This window comes from Panthera pardus, unplaced genomic scaffold, assembly GCF_024362965.1.
Source record: "Panthera pardus isolate Hobbes unplaced genomic scaffold, ASM2436296v1 HiC_scaffold_17, whole genome shotgun sequence".
NCBI lineage: Eukaryota > Metazoa > Chordata > Mammalia > Carnivora > Felidae > Panthera > Panthera pardus.
Genome location: NW_026526732.1, coordinates 100034966 through 100051753, shown reverse-complemented (window position 1 = coordinate 100051753; position 16788 = coordinate 100034966). Strand labels below are relative to the sequence as shown.

The window sequence follows — 16788 nt, the reverse complement described above, 5'->3', positions numbered from 1 at the left end:
AGTGAAAAAATTAAGAAAAAGTCTGGTATGTCATGAATGCATAAAATGTATGTAGATACTAGTCTATTTTATCATCTGCTACCATAAGATACACACAAACCTATTATAAACAATTTAAAATTTATGAAAACGTACACATACAAACACAGACCATGTGTGGCACCATTTGTAGTTGAGAGAAACGTAAACAAACATAAAGATGCAGAATTAAGTCATAACTGCATAAAATTAATTGCAATAATTTTGCAGCACCCTCCTGTTGCTACTGCAGTGAGCTCAAGAGTTGCAAATATTCTCTTAACATGTTGCGTGACCCTAATCACCTCTGCATAAACAGTCTGTCTCTCCAGGAAATTTTTCTTATGGTCCTTGTGATCAGTAGTTAAGTTTTGGGGGAATCAAAAGCTATATGCAGATTTTTGAGTGTGCAGGGGTTTGGCTCCCCTAACCCCCATGTTGCTCAAGGGTCAGCTGTTTATTATGTTTATATAATTTTATTATTTAAATGATATTTTAAATAATATTAATCAGTTCAATTAATTTAGTATAATTAATATTTTAAAAACATTTTATTTTTAAGTAATCTCTATACCCAACATGGGCTCAAAGCCACAACCCCAAGATCAAGAGTTGCCGTGCTCTACCGACTGAGGCAGCCAGGTGCCCCTATTAATTAAAATTTTATTTTATTTTATTTTATTTTATTTTATTTATTTAATTTATTTTTAAGACATGCTCTTTGTTGACATTTTTTAAATGTTTATTTATTTTTGAAAGAGAGAGCGCAAGTAGGGGACGGGCAGAGAGAGAGGGAGACACGGAATCCGAAGTAGGTTCCAGGCTCTGAGCCATCAGCACAGAGTCTGACACAGGGCTCAAACTCACGAACCGCGAGATCATGACCTGAGCCGAAGTCACACACCTGACTAGCTGAGCCACCCAGGCATCACTTAATTAATATTCTAGGTAACATTTTAATATGTACATTTTAAAAATAAGAGAGGTCTTTTAGAGCCCTCAAAATCCAGGTAACTGGCTTCTTAAGCGCTCTCCAGGCGAGTTAGAGGGAGAGAAGTCGTCAGGAGACTATAAAAGACTACTGAAACCAGAGCTTGCCTTCAACTTCCTAGTGGCCATATTTTCCCAGACATGCTCACATATTCAATCATTCTGTACTAGAGCTGCCACTACATCCTTTTTCTAGGTGTGCACCTTGGAGGTGAGGCTGTGTATCCACCTGGCCAGGTGTTCTTAGTGTGGGCTATGTTTCTCCAATAAGGACCCTAAAGACTCCTCACAGGACTCTGAGGGTCAGTCACTGCTCTGAAGCTGGGCAAAGCTCTGATGATGTCCTCTAGGCTGCAGAGATGTTCACGGGCTCCTGTATCCCGACAGATGCTTTTCCACTGGGCCTGCTCCTCTAATTCCTATTGGCCCTGCATGGGGCTCTGGCCACTGCTTTTCTCAATTCGAGGAGGATTACAGTTCAGTAAGAGTGGTAAGGGCAGCTACTCAGGGCCCTACTGCAGAGAAGACTAGCTTTCTCATTATGGCAGATCAAAACCCAAGAGGCTCCATTCTCATCAGGCAGACAGACAAGCCTCCAACAAACTCTACAGATCCCTCACCCTGGGGCCTTGCTGGGGAGTACAGGCACAGGGATGTTACAGATGTTACAGTGGGCATATGTGTGCACACACACACATATACACTCACCGTGCCACGTGACCAACCATCATTCTTTCACAGTCACATTTAAATGAAGAGCAAGGACAGCTTGAAAGGAAGGGAGTTGTAAAAGGGCAGCCTAAGGAGCAGATGTGTGAAGGTAAAGTGGAACAATTTAATCCACTGCTATTTACTCATTCCATCATGGCGCTGGGCTTCCAAGCTGATTGTACAACGAATGATCAGAAAGAACTGAATATTTACAAAATATATTACTCAGTCACTGCAAATGCAAATGGCTCAGTCACTCAGGTCATATGCAAACATATATTCAGAAACAATTTGTACAGGAACTCTTTACTGTTTCTTCTACAATTACACAAATGTTCACTGTGTGCCCTGGGTCATACTGTAAGTGATGGCTGATGATGGTCACAGTGACAGCCCCACAACGTGGTTGTGAGGAACAGATGTTTTACAAATGAGTTGCATACATATGTTCATATGTAATCTAGAGTATAACCTAGAAATTAAGCAATAAATTTTGAAAGCATTCCGCTTTCATTGATTCAATTATATATTAACTCACAGTTGGATGAGGGTTTTAATTACTGTTATTTTTTTTAAAGCTTTTTTCTCTTTTTTTAACTGAGTGAGTGTCTTGTGGTCAAGCTGCTGAGACATTGTCCAGGCTTCTTGGCAGGGCAATGACCACGGTTACCATAGAGGGAGGTTAGGAAGGCTTTGACTGGGGTCATGGTCTAGATGGTGAGAAGCACAGCCTTGCTGAGGTGTCCTAGGCTGGGAGAGTTTCAAGACTGTTTCTCTGTTGTTCTTAAAACACAACAGGCTTGATTCTCCCTCCCTACCCAGGGGGGCTCTAGGAAGCTGTGGGCCTCCCCACCACCACTCCAGGATCAAAGAAAGGAAGAACCACACATGCTCCCTGAGACAGTTAGGCCTTGCAGTTTTCACACAGCCCCTACCATAGTAGGACTCACTGGAAAGAGGAACTGGTCCAGTTAGTTACAGCAGAAGAGGTTGTGTAATGGGATGAACAGCTAAGTATAATGGAAGGCACTGCAAATCCTTTCCTTTCCCTTCTCTTTTTGGGTGAAAGACTGCACAGGGTGCAGAGGGTTATAGAAAGCTCGTTATACTTCCAAACTATCCCTTCATTCTGTGCAGAAACCCCAGACAATTCTCTTTTTCTGGTGATGGACACCATAGCCTCCCTCCTTCTGTCTCTGCTCTGTCCAATATTACCCGGAGCAGCCTCTTGGGTCCCCTGGAAGGGCTGCCCATTAGAAACTAGGTAGAAGGGTACTAGAGATGCAATTCCACACTTTCCTCCCATTGTCCACCGCAGATCTTGGCTCTTGTGTAATTTCTATTACGATGGTGTCATGTATTCAACATCTGATGAACACATGCAAACAGTCATGTGAGCCATCACAGTTTTCATCATCTTTCGTATTTGCCAAATTTAAGTACATTCATAATTAATTCCTAACTATAAGCCACCAAGCATGAATCTACACTATGTATTAAATGTCAACTGTTACCTCCATGTCTGTTCAAAATAATTATATAGCTAGCATTTATTAATTGAGAACTTACTGTGTGCTGAGCCCTGAGTTAAGTACTTGATGTGACTTTTTTTTTTTTTTTTTAATTTAAGCATCACTGAAATCCTAAAAGATAGGGTATATTATGTTCATTTTACCAATGAAGAAATTAAGGTTCAGAGAGAGTTTAAAAACGTATCAAGGTCACACAAGTATGTAGTGTGCAGTGGAGCACAGATTCAAACCCAGATTGGGTCCTGACCCCTATAATCACCTCTCTTAGACCCAGGGTAGGCTAAACTCTGTAGCAGGTTAAAAAGTTAGCTCTTTCCAGCATGGGAAGACACAGACTAAGTGAGGCAGAACCAAGGTTCTAAGATAAAAATTTGGATACAGAGAACACGAAATGGAGTTATAAAAACTCCAAACACTAAAATAAAGGAAATGCCTTTTTGAATGTAAAATAAATTTGAGGAGGAACAGAGCCTGTGGATTTCTTAATCCTGTTACGGGTAGTAAAGATACAAAACTCTAATCGGTTGGGTAAGCCAAAAACAGAAATAGGTTCAAGGAGATCCTACAGGAATGTGTTGATCAGAGAATAAAGCACTTCCTTTTATTATGTGTTGGGATGAATATGAAATTATCAATTTTTGTTTAAAAACAAGTATTAATTCCATATGGTTTAACTTAGCTAGAGACTTGCGCCTGGCTTTTATGTGTAAAGGATACAGAAACCATACGCAGAGTTGATTGTAATTCCACTCACTAAGACCGCACACAGGATGCAAGGAACTAGTACTAAAATGTTTGGTTTTTGGTTTTGTTGAAATCTCTTCTTAGACTTTTGTATGTATACGGGTTGTGGGACGGTTGGAAATGTAATTATTCAGATTAATGTCTCTTTGGTTGTCACAGAACTGGAAATTGAGTTTTGGGGATCTTTTTGCTCTAACCGTCTAATGGAAGTATGGCAAAACCTCAACCGAGTAGGAATTCACTTCAATCATCCATCAAATGAGGACATGTGTACCTCTCAGTTCTAAAAGTTTACAGAGAGTTAAGGTGAAACAGCTGGCTTTGGCTGCCAGAATTGTCAAAGTCTGGTCCCATATCTTTTCTCCCCTCAATACGGTTTTTCAGAACCCTACAATCAATTTTATCAGATACAGATAAACCAACTGGGACAGAAGATTGCCAGATTTAGCAAATAAAAATACGAGATGTCCAGTTAAATTTGAATTTCAGATAAACCTTGAATCATATTTTAGAATAAGTATATCCCCTGAAATATTTGGGACATACTTATACAAAAAACTGGGTGGTTTATCTGAAATTCAAATGTAGTTTGGGTATCCTGTATTTTATCTGGAAACCTTGCTCTGGCTAAGGTTTCAAGTGAGTCCGTGAATTCCATGAAAATTTCTGGAATGTTATGAAACATGTTACGCCTGTGTGTTTGTGTTTTTCTGTAGAGCGGGCTTAGAGATTTCATGAAATCTTCTGAAAAGGACCCGTAACCCAAAATAGACCCAGAACCATTGGGCTGAGAATGGTCAGACAAGAAATAGTCACAAAATTCTACTGTCTTCAAGGAGTGGGCAAGTCACTGTGAAAGAATTACACTGTGTCCCGGCCTGATACAGCTCTCAAATGAAAATCTTCTAGAGCTGACTATAGAAAAGAATTGTCACTTTATATTTAAGAACATTCTCTTTTCTGCTGCCCTCCACCCTAGCCTCCTGGGAGAGACTCCACATGGGGCAAGCTGAAAAGCCATGTGTGCTAAAGTGTCACTGTCACTCTCATGCCAGAATGAGCTGGGATCCCAGAATGTGTCCTTGCCAAAGGGGCGAATCAGCTGCGCCTTCTCCCTGTCCTGTCACATTCCTGTGGCTGCATCTGTCCGAGCTCATCAGGACTGACTCCTGGAATAGAAACACTCCAGCCTCTGCTGCTTGCCATTTTAAGTTAAGTTGGACTTGAGGGGGGTTTTCCACTTTACCGTTTCATTTCTAACCTAAAACGTATGATCAGCATAGCCATATGTGTACATCGGGAACAAAAACTTGTCTTATGGTTCAGTCAACAATACTTTCTTTTCATAGGGGGAGTTTCTATCTTGCCAGTAGGAATATTTCTAGGAATTCAAAGAGTTTATCAACCAAAAAGTTGGTAGACTTTTGTGCTATCAACTGAATTGAAACGTACTGTATTTCATCTAAATGGATCAGGTACTAAATGTTTACATGGTTCCTGATCAAAATGAAGAGGGAATTCTAAACCTTGTGAACCAAACCTAATAATGTTACTTTGTCCCTCCTTTCTTTATAAAACAGAGAGGAAGAAAAAAAATACATTAGGCTTTAGAGACTTAAAATTATTAATAGAAACGACTAGCAATTTTACTATTTAAAGGCATCCCTCTCATGCATTTCTATCCCTAGGCATTCTCCTAATCTATGGCATTCCTTACATTTCAAGAAAATGTTTTCTGGCTCCCAATTTCCCATCGGGCACAGGCACAGAACTACTGGTACCGCCCGCTGTAGATGGCAGTCAGTGAATTGCTCCGGAGCCGGGAGCACGCGGTCACGGCCACCCTCTCCCACCCACACACCCATACGCACCCTCGAATCTAGAAGACAGGAATTGGAGAGCGTGGCCCCAGCTCCTTACCCTCCTGTGCGAAGTGGCGTCCAGACGTGTGATGGTGAGTTTTCAGCAGCAGGCTCCTCTTGGGAAGCAATCTGTGGAGAGAGAGAGAGAGGGAGGGAGGGAGGGAGAAGGAAAATGCGGTGGGGAGCCACCAGCAGCCACCTGACAAAGTCCCAGCAGCAGCAATTTTTAGAGTGACCCTTGGCCGTCCAACCAAATGAGGTGTCAGAGCTTGAGCTCCTCAGCCCGAATGGCCTGGAGTAGGAGGGGACCCCCTCCCCCCCGGGGCTTCAACTCTCAGCCTCCTGGGGCAGAGGCGGGGCTCTGGTTGCTGGGGAGGGGTTGGGTTTCTTGACCTGCTCAGTAGTTTAAAAAAAAAAGAGTCAAGAGTCAGCCACCCTGGGTGTGAGGAAAGGAAATTAATTAGCTGGGTATTTAATTATTGGAAGCAGGGACGGGGAAGGCATCCTTGGTAAGAAGAAGGGAAGGCTGTGAATCACAAATTAGCTTCTAGAACGGTAAATAGCCTGGTCACCTCAGGTCCTCCCCAAAGCCCAAGTTTATAAATAGGTTGTTCTTTAGAAGAGGAGCACATGTTTAGGAGGACAAGGTGTGTTCTTTGATACCTCACATGTGATATCGACATCATTACGGTCATGGTATAGTTGAACAGAGTGAGGTTTGCGACCAGTCCCTGACTCTGCAGTGATGCACAGGGAGGTCTGCGATGAACACACGCTCTGGCGTACAGGCAGGTGGAAAGATGTCCACTTTGGCAGCACTTCTTGTGAAAAAAAAAAATCAGAGGATTACAATTGACCACAAGCTTTTAATAGACACTAAGAGTGTGAAATGGCTGTGAAGCATTAATGTGATATTAGGCTGCAATAATGGAGAAATGGATCAGGGAAAATTAATGTTCTAAATTAGTCTTCATTACTCAGGTGATGTGTTAGGCATTGCTTTGCCCCTTGGCACACTGGGAAATTATTCTGCATCCTGAAGGAAATGTCTGGAATGAAGAGAACTTCAGAAGCTGTGCATATTGGGCCTGTCTGAAGCAAAGTATCGAGAGAGGACTTAGGATAGATGAAACTCCTGTGTCAAGTGTTTTGGGGGTTGTTGTGCAACAAGGGGATTCAGTAAAAATTCTTGCAACATAACAAGGCCAAATTTGGGCCCCATGGGTGGAAGTCCAGGGAAATATTAAAAATAAGAAAGGAAAATTCCGGTAACAACTGGGTTCTAATGATGAAACAGGATCCTAATGATGAAAAGGAGCCAGTTCCTTATGAGGGGAAGCGGGGAAATAAAAGAAGCTATAGGATTGGGTGAGGTAGGAGGGACTATCGCTCTGGCTGGCCCTTGCACTAGATCATGTCTGATATCTTTCCAACTCTATGATTCTATGATTTCCGTAGGTACTGGGCTTAGTCCTCCTGTCACCTCTCAGCTCACTGGTTAGAATCTTAGTTATCACTTCTACTTAAATTCCATTCAGCTTTTTTAGAATGGGAAACTATTTTGATTTTTTTTTTTTAAATTCTTAGTTTTCACCCATAGATCTTCAGCTTCGAATGTGTCAGAAATAAATCAAAGAAGTTCTTTATTCTATGGTTTACATAAAGCTAATAGAGGACCACTTCCATGTGATCCTTCCTGTTTCCACCTCCTTGATTGCAGTCAAGGGCCAGGGCATTCAACTGTCACCTTAGTAGAATGATAAAAATCAGCTGATATCAGTATTTATGATGATACTTATATGATTATGGAAAGGTCCTTCAAGAAGTAAGAAGGAATGACCTGGGAACCTTGTTAAAAATCAGTTTTGATAAGGTAGGCCTGGGGTGGGGCCCGAGATCCTGTTTTTCTTTTCTTTCTAACGTTTATTTTTGAGAGACAGAGAGAGATAGAGTGCAAGCAGGGGAGGAGCAGAGAGAGAGGGAGACACAGAATCTGAAGCAGGCTCCAGGCTCTGAGCTGTCAGCACAGAGCCCGATGCCGGGCTGGAACTCACTGACTGTGAGATCATGACCTAAGCTGAAGTCGGACACTCAACCCACTGAGCCACCCTGGTGCCCCGATTCTGTTTTTCTAACAAGCTCACAGGTAATGCTGATATTGCTGGTCCCAGGGCCACACTTGGAGTAGCGAGGATTTAGAATGCTTGGGCTACTCAACATCTGAAGGAAAGGGTTTGTTAAAAAGGCAATAGAAGCCATTCTATCAGAACACGTTCAATGTTCCAATACCAAATCCACCAGGACGAAGTCCACAACCTTTCTTTCTTTGCCTTGTTAAAATGGAACAGCCCCTCCTTCTAAACCCCTCTGCTGGTGCTTTGGGTTACAGACATAGCCATCTGTTCAGGAACCTTGCTGTATCAATTCTTCCTACTCTCCTGTACCCCCCCACCCCCATTTCTGCTGGCCAATTTCTACCTATATTTAATGGTACACAAAATCTTCTATTTAAAACAAGTGCAACAAAACAAAGCTTTCAATTTTGTCCATATTTTCTCCAGAAAATGCCATATTTCTCTTCACTTCTTTATAGGCAACCTTCTCAGATGTATTGTGTGTATTTATATCTGTAGCCTCTATCATGTTGCTTCCCATTTTCTCCCCAAATCAATCCAACTAAGTTTCCCTGTTTGCCCTTCTACCAAAGTGCTAGTGCCAAGGTCATAAATAACCCCGAGTAACTAGTTTTTTGGACATTTGTCAGAGCCTGACCTTTCTGAATTATTCCACACAGTTGACCAATCACTTCTACTAAAATTTTTTTCTTCCTATTGGTTTTGACTTTTCTCCAATTTCTCTGGTCTTGTATTCTCATTTTCCTTTTCTTGAAGAAGATCTTCTGTGGAACTTTTGAAGATCCAAGTGCTTCAGAGCTGTCCTCGACCTCTTCAATCCTCAAAGCTGCATTTGGCAGATGATCTCAGACATCCTTAGATATCTCACAGGCTCCTTAAAATTCATTATTTCCAGGATTAAAGTCATCTTTTCCCTCAAAATATGTTCTTTCTACAATATTGCCTTTGGTGGTATACAAGCCATCACTCATCTAGTTCTATAAAGGGTGAACTTGGGATCATTATTTGCCTCTTCCTCACCACCCTGCACCCCTGTATCCACATCTTATAATTCACCATGTCCTGTTATTACATATCTGTAATATATTTCCCACTGCTTCCATTATGGTCCTGGCTATCATCATCTCTCACTTGAACCATTATGAAATCTCCCAAAATGGCTTTCCCGTGTCTACTCTTGCTTCTCTCCAATCTGTCCTTAACACAATGTAACCAAAGTGATATTTTCAAATCTGGTCATGTAACTTTCCTGCAGAAAATTCAATAGCTTTCCATTTCCTCAGGATAAAGTCCCAAATCTCTCTCTGGCTTACATTGCCTTTCAGCCACCTGATCCCTGTTTTCCTCTACAATATCTTCATGCTCTAGCAAAGCCAGTCCTCTCCAAGTACCTCAAATATACCACCTCTCTCTCTGGCCTTAAGTCATCATACTTGCTCCCGAGGTGCCATCTATTTCCCCTTCCACTTCACAGTTCAACAACCCCTCATTGGACTAGAAGTGCCATAAATAACAAAAGCTAGCATGTACTTACTCTGTACCAGGTAACTGTTGTAGGTAGCTTCTACGATGGTCCCCAAATGATCTCTGCCTCCTGGGATTCATAGCATTAAATAATCTCTTAGCTTTCCGCAACTTACTTCTAAACAATAGAATACCTCAAAGTTGAGGGACTATGATTTCTATGACTAGATTGCAAGAGATTCCTATTTCCACATTAAAAGAAGACTTTCTCTATTCCTGTCTTTAATGAAGCTCAGTGCAACATCTGAAATACCCAGGCAAGGAACAACCTCTAGAAAATGAAGCCCTTAGTCCAACATTCCCCCAAAGATGTGAATCCTGCCAACACCCCTGCATGAACTTTCAAGTGGATCCTTCTTCAGTTGAGCCTTCAGATGAGACTCAACCTTGGCAAATATCCTGGATAAGCACCAGCAGGTGGTTAACACTGCCATGACCTCTGGCCAAAGCCATTAGCCTGGAAATCAAGCTCTGTATGTTGGTCAAAGCTTGAGAGAGTGCTTCAGTTAAAATCAAGGAGGAGGAATCTACTAAGGACTAGTTTTTTTCCTTCTGTCGCCTTTGTTTCTGGCACCAAGGATCCCCAGTGTGCACCGATGTTGTATTTTTAACATGTCAAAATCTGTCAGTTCAAATGTGTTGTCCACAGTTGTGTGTGGCCTTGGCTGACATGAAGCTGCTCTGTGAGGTTTGCTTATTAGCTAATTACTTAGTAATCAAACCGTGCAGTACTTTGTGCAGTACTGTGATTTCACAGTTAAGCTTGGATCTCTGATCTACTGAAACTGTGAGATAATAAATGTGTATTGTTTCAAGCTGCTAAGTTATGCAGCAGTAGGTAACTAACCCTTCCATGTACCTTTCATGGATAAGCTAACATAATCCTCACAACATTTTTACCAGCTAGGATTCATGTTTTATAGATTAAAAAAGTGAAGAACTCTTAACTTATCCTAGATCACATGCTGGTAAGGGATGGAACCAGAATTTAGACCCACATGGTCAGGCTCCATGGCCCATGCTTTTAATCACTTCATTTTGCATGAAACAGTGACTGTATCTGATTTGTGTATAACTCTAGTCCCAACCAACAACACAGCATTTGACACACACTAGTGATCAATAATTGGTTAATTGATTACTTAATTTAGAAAAGTGCTAAATGAGTGATGAATAAATTTTGGGTTTGTTCATGCAAAAGAATTTTAGAAGAGTATTCTCAGTTATAATTGAGTCTCAAAGGCTTTTTTTCATTTTGTAGTATGCAGGCATAGAATGGGCTACATGCTCATTGACTGAAAATTATAGGTGCATACCAGCAGCATTTTTCACAGAACTAGAACCAACAATCCTAAAATTTGTATGGATCACAAAAGGCCCTGAATAGCCAAAGCAATCTTGAAAAAGAAACACAAAGTTGGAGTGATCACAATCCCATATTTCTAGGCACTTGTACCCCAATGTTTATAGCAGCACTTTCAACAATAGCCAAATTATGGAAAGAGCCTAAATGTACATCAACTGATGGATGGATAAAGAAATTGTGGTTTATATACACAATGGAATACTACGTGGCAATGATGAAGAATGAAATATGGCCTTTTGTAGCAACATGGATGGAACTGGAGAGTGTTATGCTAAGTGAAATAAGTCATACAGAGAAAGACAGATACCATATGTGTTCACTCTTATGTGGATCCTTAACAGAAACAGAAACAGAAACTTAACAGAAGACCATGGGGGAGGGGAAGGAAAAAAAAAGTTAGAGAGGGAGACAGCCAAACCATAAGAGACTCTTAAAAACTGAGAATAAACTGAGGGTTGATGGGGGGAGGGTGGGAGGGAGGGGAGGGTAGGTGATGGGCATGGAGGAGGGCACCTGTTGGGATGAGCACTGGGTGTTGTATGGAAACCAATTTGACAAATTTCATATAAAAAAAAGCTGTAGTAGTCAAAATGGTATGGTATTGGGACAAAAATAGACACATAGATCGGTGGAGCAGAATAGAAAGCCCAGAAAGAAACCCACAACTATATGGTCAATTAATCTTCAACAAAGGAGGAAAGGATATACAATGGGGGAAAGACAATCTCGTCAACAGATGGTGCTGGGAAAACTGGAGAGCCACATGCAAAAGAATGAAACCGGACCACTTTCTTATACTATACTCAACAATAAACTCAAAATGGATTAAAGACCTAAATGTGAAACCTGAAACCATAAAAATCCTAGTAGGGAGCACAGGCAGCAATTTTTCTGACATTGGCCATAATAACATCTTTCTAGATATGTCTCCTGAGGCAAGAAGATAAAAGCAAAAAGAAACTATTGAGATTACAGTAAAATAAAAAGTTTCTGCACAGTGCAGGAAACAAACAACAAAACTAAAAGGCAGACTACTGAATGGGAGGAGATATTTGTAAATGACATATCCAATAAAGGGTTAGTACTCAAAATATATAAAAAAACTGATACAACTCAACACCCAAAAGACACACACACACAAAAGACACACACACACACACCATGGAATATTCTTCAGCCATAAAAAAGAATGAAATCCTGCCCCTTACAAACAACATGGATAGATCTAGAGAGTATAATGCTAAGTGAAATAAGTCAGTTAAGAGAAACACAAATGCCATATGATTTCATTCATGTGTGGAATTTAAGAAACAAAACAAATAAGGGGGGGAGGAAGAGACAAACTAAAAAAACTCCCCAAACCCAGTCTTTTAACTATAGAGAACAAACAGATGGTTACCAGAGGGGAGTTGGCGGGGTGGGTGGGGGGGGGGGGTTGGTAAAACAGGTGAAGGGGATTAAGAGCACACTCATCTTGATGACACTAAGTAATATATGGAATTGCTGAATCACTATATTGTACACCTGAAACTAATACACTGTATGTTAACTATACTGGAATTAATTTAAAAATACAGGTGCATTTCAGAGTGCAAAACAGTGTAATGTAAGCATTATGTAAGCATATGTAAGTTTAAATGTTCTAAGAGTTGCTTTAGAAATTAGAAAAGGGGAACAGATGACATTAATTTAATAATATATTTTACTGAACTCAATATATCTATAATATTGTTTCAATAGACAATTGATATAAAATTATGAGATATTTTACATTCTAAATAAATACTAAGTGCTCAAAATCTTTTATATTTTCAGTACATTTCAAGTGCTGAAATTTGGATTTGCCTTATTTCAAGTGCCCAATATTAGTATTAGGCACTGCATACATGGACACTGCAGGAGTATCGACAGCCTAGGTGTATGGACAACACAGGTGTATGGACAGTGCAGGTATAAAGAAAACTTGGAAGGAAGATGCAGCCTCTGGGAGTCAACAGGGTATCTCTTATTCTTGTAAGTACTCCTTCTGTTATGATCTCAAGAGGTGCTAGAAACTATTCAAAATAAAAACTGAACTTTAGGGACAGAAGTGGTCTTAAAGTTTTTCTTTAAGTGGGACCTGGAAAAGAAATCATGACTTGTCATCTTAAACAGTAGCCTGAGAAGAGTTTAAGCATGTCCTTCATCTTCTAAAATTTAGGTTCCCAGAAATATACAGTTTCATTTCAGGCAGAAGACAGGAAAGTTTGAGAGAACAAAACTGACAGGTTTTGCATCCTAGACAGTGAGGCTGGAGAAGATTGCTCTTTGTTTAGCAAAGGCAAGGCTATAGTAAGTCTTTGGTTGTGCAGAGTCATCAAGGAGCCAGAAAGGCCAGGAGGCAAAACAGGCGATAGAAAGTGACGCTGACACTTTTTACTTCTGGCTGCTGGACATGTGAACCCCTTGCTGACGGTTGTATACTTATTTTCTACTGTATGAGATTGGGTGGCAAGCAGAGTCTGTCTCTGCCATAAAAGCCAAGAAGCCAGATGCTTAATTTGTCAGCTATGGCATGGATGGGCATAAGTCATGGGTTTGGCTCATCAGATGCCCGCACCCCAGATTAGAAATTGGGAGCTAATGATGCAAAGAAGCAGGGCAGAGAGGAAGCTGTTCTGGCCCGAGGGGGGCGGTGGGGAATGGCTGAGCCGCATCAGCAACATCTGTCTGCCACAGCAGAACTGGCAGTGGGGCCAGTGGTGGCCTCTGCGTCCAGATCTAGAGGTTTTCGGACTTCCTGCCATGGCTTCTACTGTTCTGTGGGGGCTGTGGTGTCTGGGCCTCTCCGCTCTGGCTCCAGCTGCAGAGGCTTTGTTTGTTCTCTTCCTCTCTCTGGCCTGTTTCTCTGGCCGGTCAGGAGTGAGTCCGTGGGCTCCACAGTATCCTTTCAGTGCATTTCTTTCCTCTTTAGTTACTCAGCTGACAGGCCCAGGAGCTCAGCTCCTCGGTATAATGAAATGGGGGGACTTGAGGGGGGGAAACTCAGAGAGGGCAGCCTGGAAGCAGGGAAGCACAGAGCCGGTGGGAGTCTTGAGGGAGAAGGGCTGAGTTAGGAGATGTGAGCTGTAGTCTGCAGGTGGTGGGGGCAGGGAGTCAGAAATGGAGCCATTTCTGATGCAGGGTGGCTGATGTACCTGTAACAACAAAGGTGCCTAATGATTCATTCTCAGCAGTTTGTATTTCTGCATTGTAAATACTCTCCATGGCACAAAAGTTTGAGTAAAGGCTGCTCTACATAATGTTCTGGGTGGGTGTTTTCAGTGGAAATCATAGAAAAGTCACCCGCATTGGCGCAGAGTAAAAATGACAGGAGAGTTATGGAGATGAGCTGTGAGGAGGTGAGCAGTTACTTGGAGTCACAGGTGACATACGTGAGCCTAGGTCCCTGGGTAATTCCCCGAAATCCTGGTGAGGGCATGGCTGTGACTTAGAAAGGTGAAGCCAATTTTATTTAAATATCATAAAGGCTTGGAGATGTCATCTGACATGTTAATCTATTTGTCATCACTAAGAAGGACTAGCTCAGGGATCAGTCACAGGGGACAACAGATAGTTTCTCGTCTTTATTGTGGGAGTAAATCTTTGAAAGAGGATCTGTTAGTGACTCTCTAAAACAAATGGAACACGCGGAGCCGGGTTCCTATGCCAAGAATTTTCAGATAATAGACATGAAGCATTGCCTTTTCAAGGTGACACAAAGGGATCTATTTCATTATTGTAAACACATAGGTTTTATGGAGAAAACATTGGCTAGGTAAGTCAAGCATAGAGGCGTTCAAAGGTCCCATTGAACTCTTACTTTTGGAAGATAAACATGAGGTCAATCAATGAAGTAAAAACTTTCATGGATACTATAGCCGATTCATGAATGTATGCAGCCCATTCCAAAAGCATCTACAGATGCCAATTGCGCATGGACTGTGCTCAGTATAGTTAAGAGGTTCTTGACGTAAGAGGACATTTACAAGCCACATGATCTGTTGTGACATTTTAAAAGTGGCAGTTCTGTTTTGGTATAAAGACACACTTGTAAAGGAGAAAACATATTCATTGCAAGCACTTCTAAAAGTATGACAGTTTTGGGGTGCCTGAGTGGCTCAGTCGGTTGAGCGTCCGACTTTGGCTCAGGTCATGATCTTGCGGTCTGTGAGTTCAAGCCCCGCGTCGGGCTTTGTGCTGATGGCTCAGAGCCTGGAGCCTGCTTCGGATTCTGTGTCTCCCTCTCTCTCTGACCCTCCCCCGGTCATGCTTTGTCAAAAATAAATAAAACATTCAAAAAAAATTAAAAAAAAATAAAAGTATGACAGTTTTCAAAATATATGGCATGCTTCTCCGATGATTGCAAGTGTACAGTCACTGAGGGTTGCTTTTAGACAGCAAATAATAAAAACAATCTACATATGAAAGCTGAGGACTAACACTCACTTTGGTTTGGCACTATTGAAGAGTCATCTAAAATGTAGAAGCCCCTTATTCAGGGAATTTGCTTTCCCGGCCATTGTGAGTTAAAATGATAAAATTTTCTTTATTCCCAAGTGTTGAGTGGTGTTTCTTCATTTACCTTCTTCTTGTAGAGTCCTTCCCTGACCTGTCTTCTTCCTCTTCTTCCCAAGTTGTGTTAGGTGCCTCCTTCCATGGTCCTGTGATGCCATGGATATAGCTGTCTCTTGTGGCACTTACTACATTATATTAATGTGGTTTTCTCCTCCCTGACCTGGGACATCTTAGAGGACAAGGTCTCTTTTTTTTTTTTCTTTAACTTCTATATCAGTATGATGCCTGGTACATGGTCAGTGCTCAAGAAAGCTTGTCACCCTAGGGATGATCCATTTGCTTGCATTAATGACCCACTATCCCTGGAATTAAACAAGATTGAAACAAGATTAGAAAAGATGCCAAAGATTAGTTTCTCATTAGTCGCATCGTCAAATTACCTTCAAAAGGTAATTGAAAGACTAAAAGTCCCTTCCATTCAATGCCCTAGACAAGTGATGGCCTCGTTCTGTCCTTCCTGCCATGCTCTTCTTTTTTCCCATCTAGCTATTCCACTAAAATATTTTTCCTTTGCCTCACCATGATCAAGAGTGAAATCATTCTGGAAGATTTAAAGAAGTTGAAAGGAGAGATGTGAGGCCTTTTCGGTAAAGTTAAATCTATCATTTTTCATTCCTGCCCCTCCCCCTTTAAAGAAGGCCAGCCATCATAAAATTTTGAAACCATAGTGGCTTGTGTTTATGCAAGTTGAGATCAATTATATGTTATCTTAAAACAGCTTTAAATTTCAAAAGCTATTTCTGAACAGAAAAATTGATTAAAATTATCTTTTGAAAGCTTGATGGCTGTCCCTGAGTCCTCTCGGGCAACACAGTGACTCCACGCTATGTGGAAAACAGCTGGAAAGAATAAGATGATCAAAACTCAGATGTTATAGGTTCCTTATTGTTTCCACTTAGGAGGTCCCTCCACATCCTCACTCGATGCATATTCATTCTTTCTTCACATATTCCAATCAAGTTGGTTCCCAGGCAGTAAAGAAGACATTCACAGCAAGAGGCGGCGGATTGATCAGATGGAGGCAAACTGATGAAAATGTGACACAGGACTTCCCAAACCCTCAGTTTTACATCATAGGGTAGGGGCACTCATTTCTGAGCACCATTGTGAGAGGACTCAAGACAGTTGTCCTGTGGACCAAATTTAGCCTTTACAATGTTTTTTGTTTTTTATTTTATTGGACTAATATATTTTTTAAACTTCTTTTTTTAATGCTTATTTATTTTTGAGAGATATAGCACAAGTGGCGGAGGGGCAGAGAAAGAGGGAGACACAGAATCTGAAGCAGTCTCCAGGCTCTGAGCTGTCAG

General features: G+C 41.3%; 1 protein-coding gene and 1 long non-coding RNA gene across 4 annotated transcripts in view; one reads left to right on the top strand and one right to left on the bottom strand.

Moving 5' to 3' along the window:
• Window positions 1–6152, bottom strand: part of KLHL31 (kelch like family member 31) — a 46841-nt gene extending 40689 nt beyond the window's left edge. For 2 of the 3 annotated variants that reach the window (XR_002082103.2, XM_019457431.2), the window contains exon 1: window positions 5867–5972. The gene's annotated coding sequence lies outside the window, so the exon portion shown is untranslated. Of the gene's footprint in view, window positions 1–5866 lie in introns of all 3 variants that reach the window. The other variant, XM_019457432.2, reaches the window with a different exon arrangement.
• Window positions 5838–16788, top strand: part of LOC109271769 (uncharacterized) — a 28452-nt gene continuing 17501 nt past the window's right edge. Inside the window, exon 1 of the long non-coding RNA XR_002082106.2 lies at window positions 5838–5949. This is a non-coding gene — a long non-coding RNA (uncharacterized LOC109271769). The remainder of the gene's footprint in view (window positions 5950–16788) is intronic.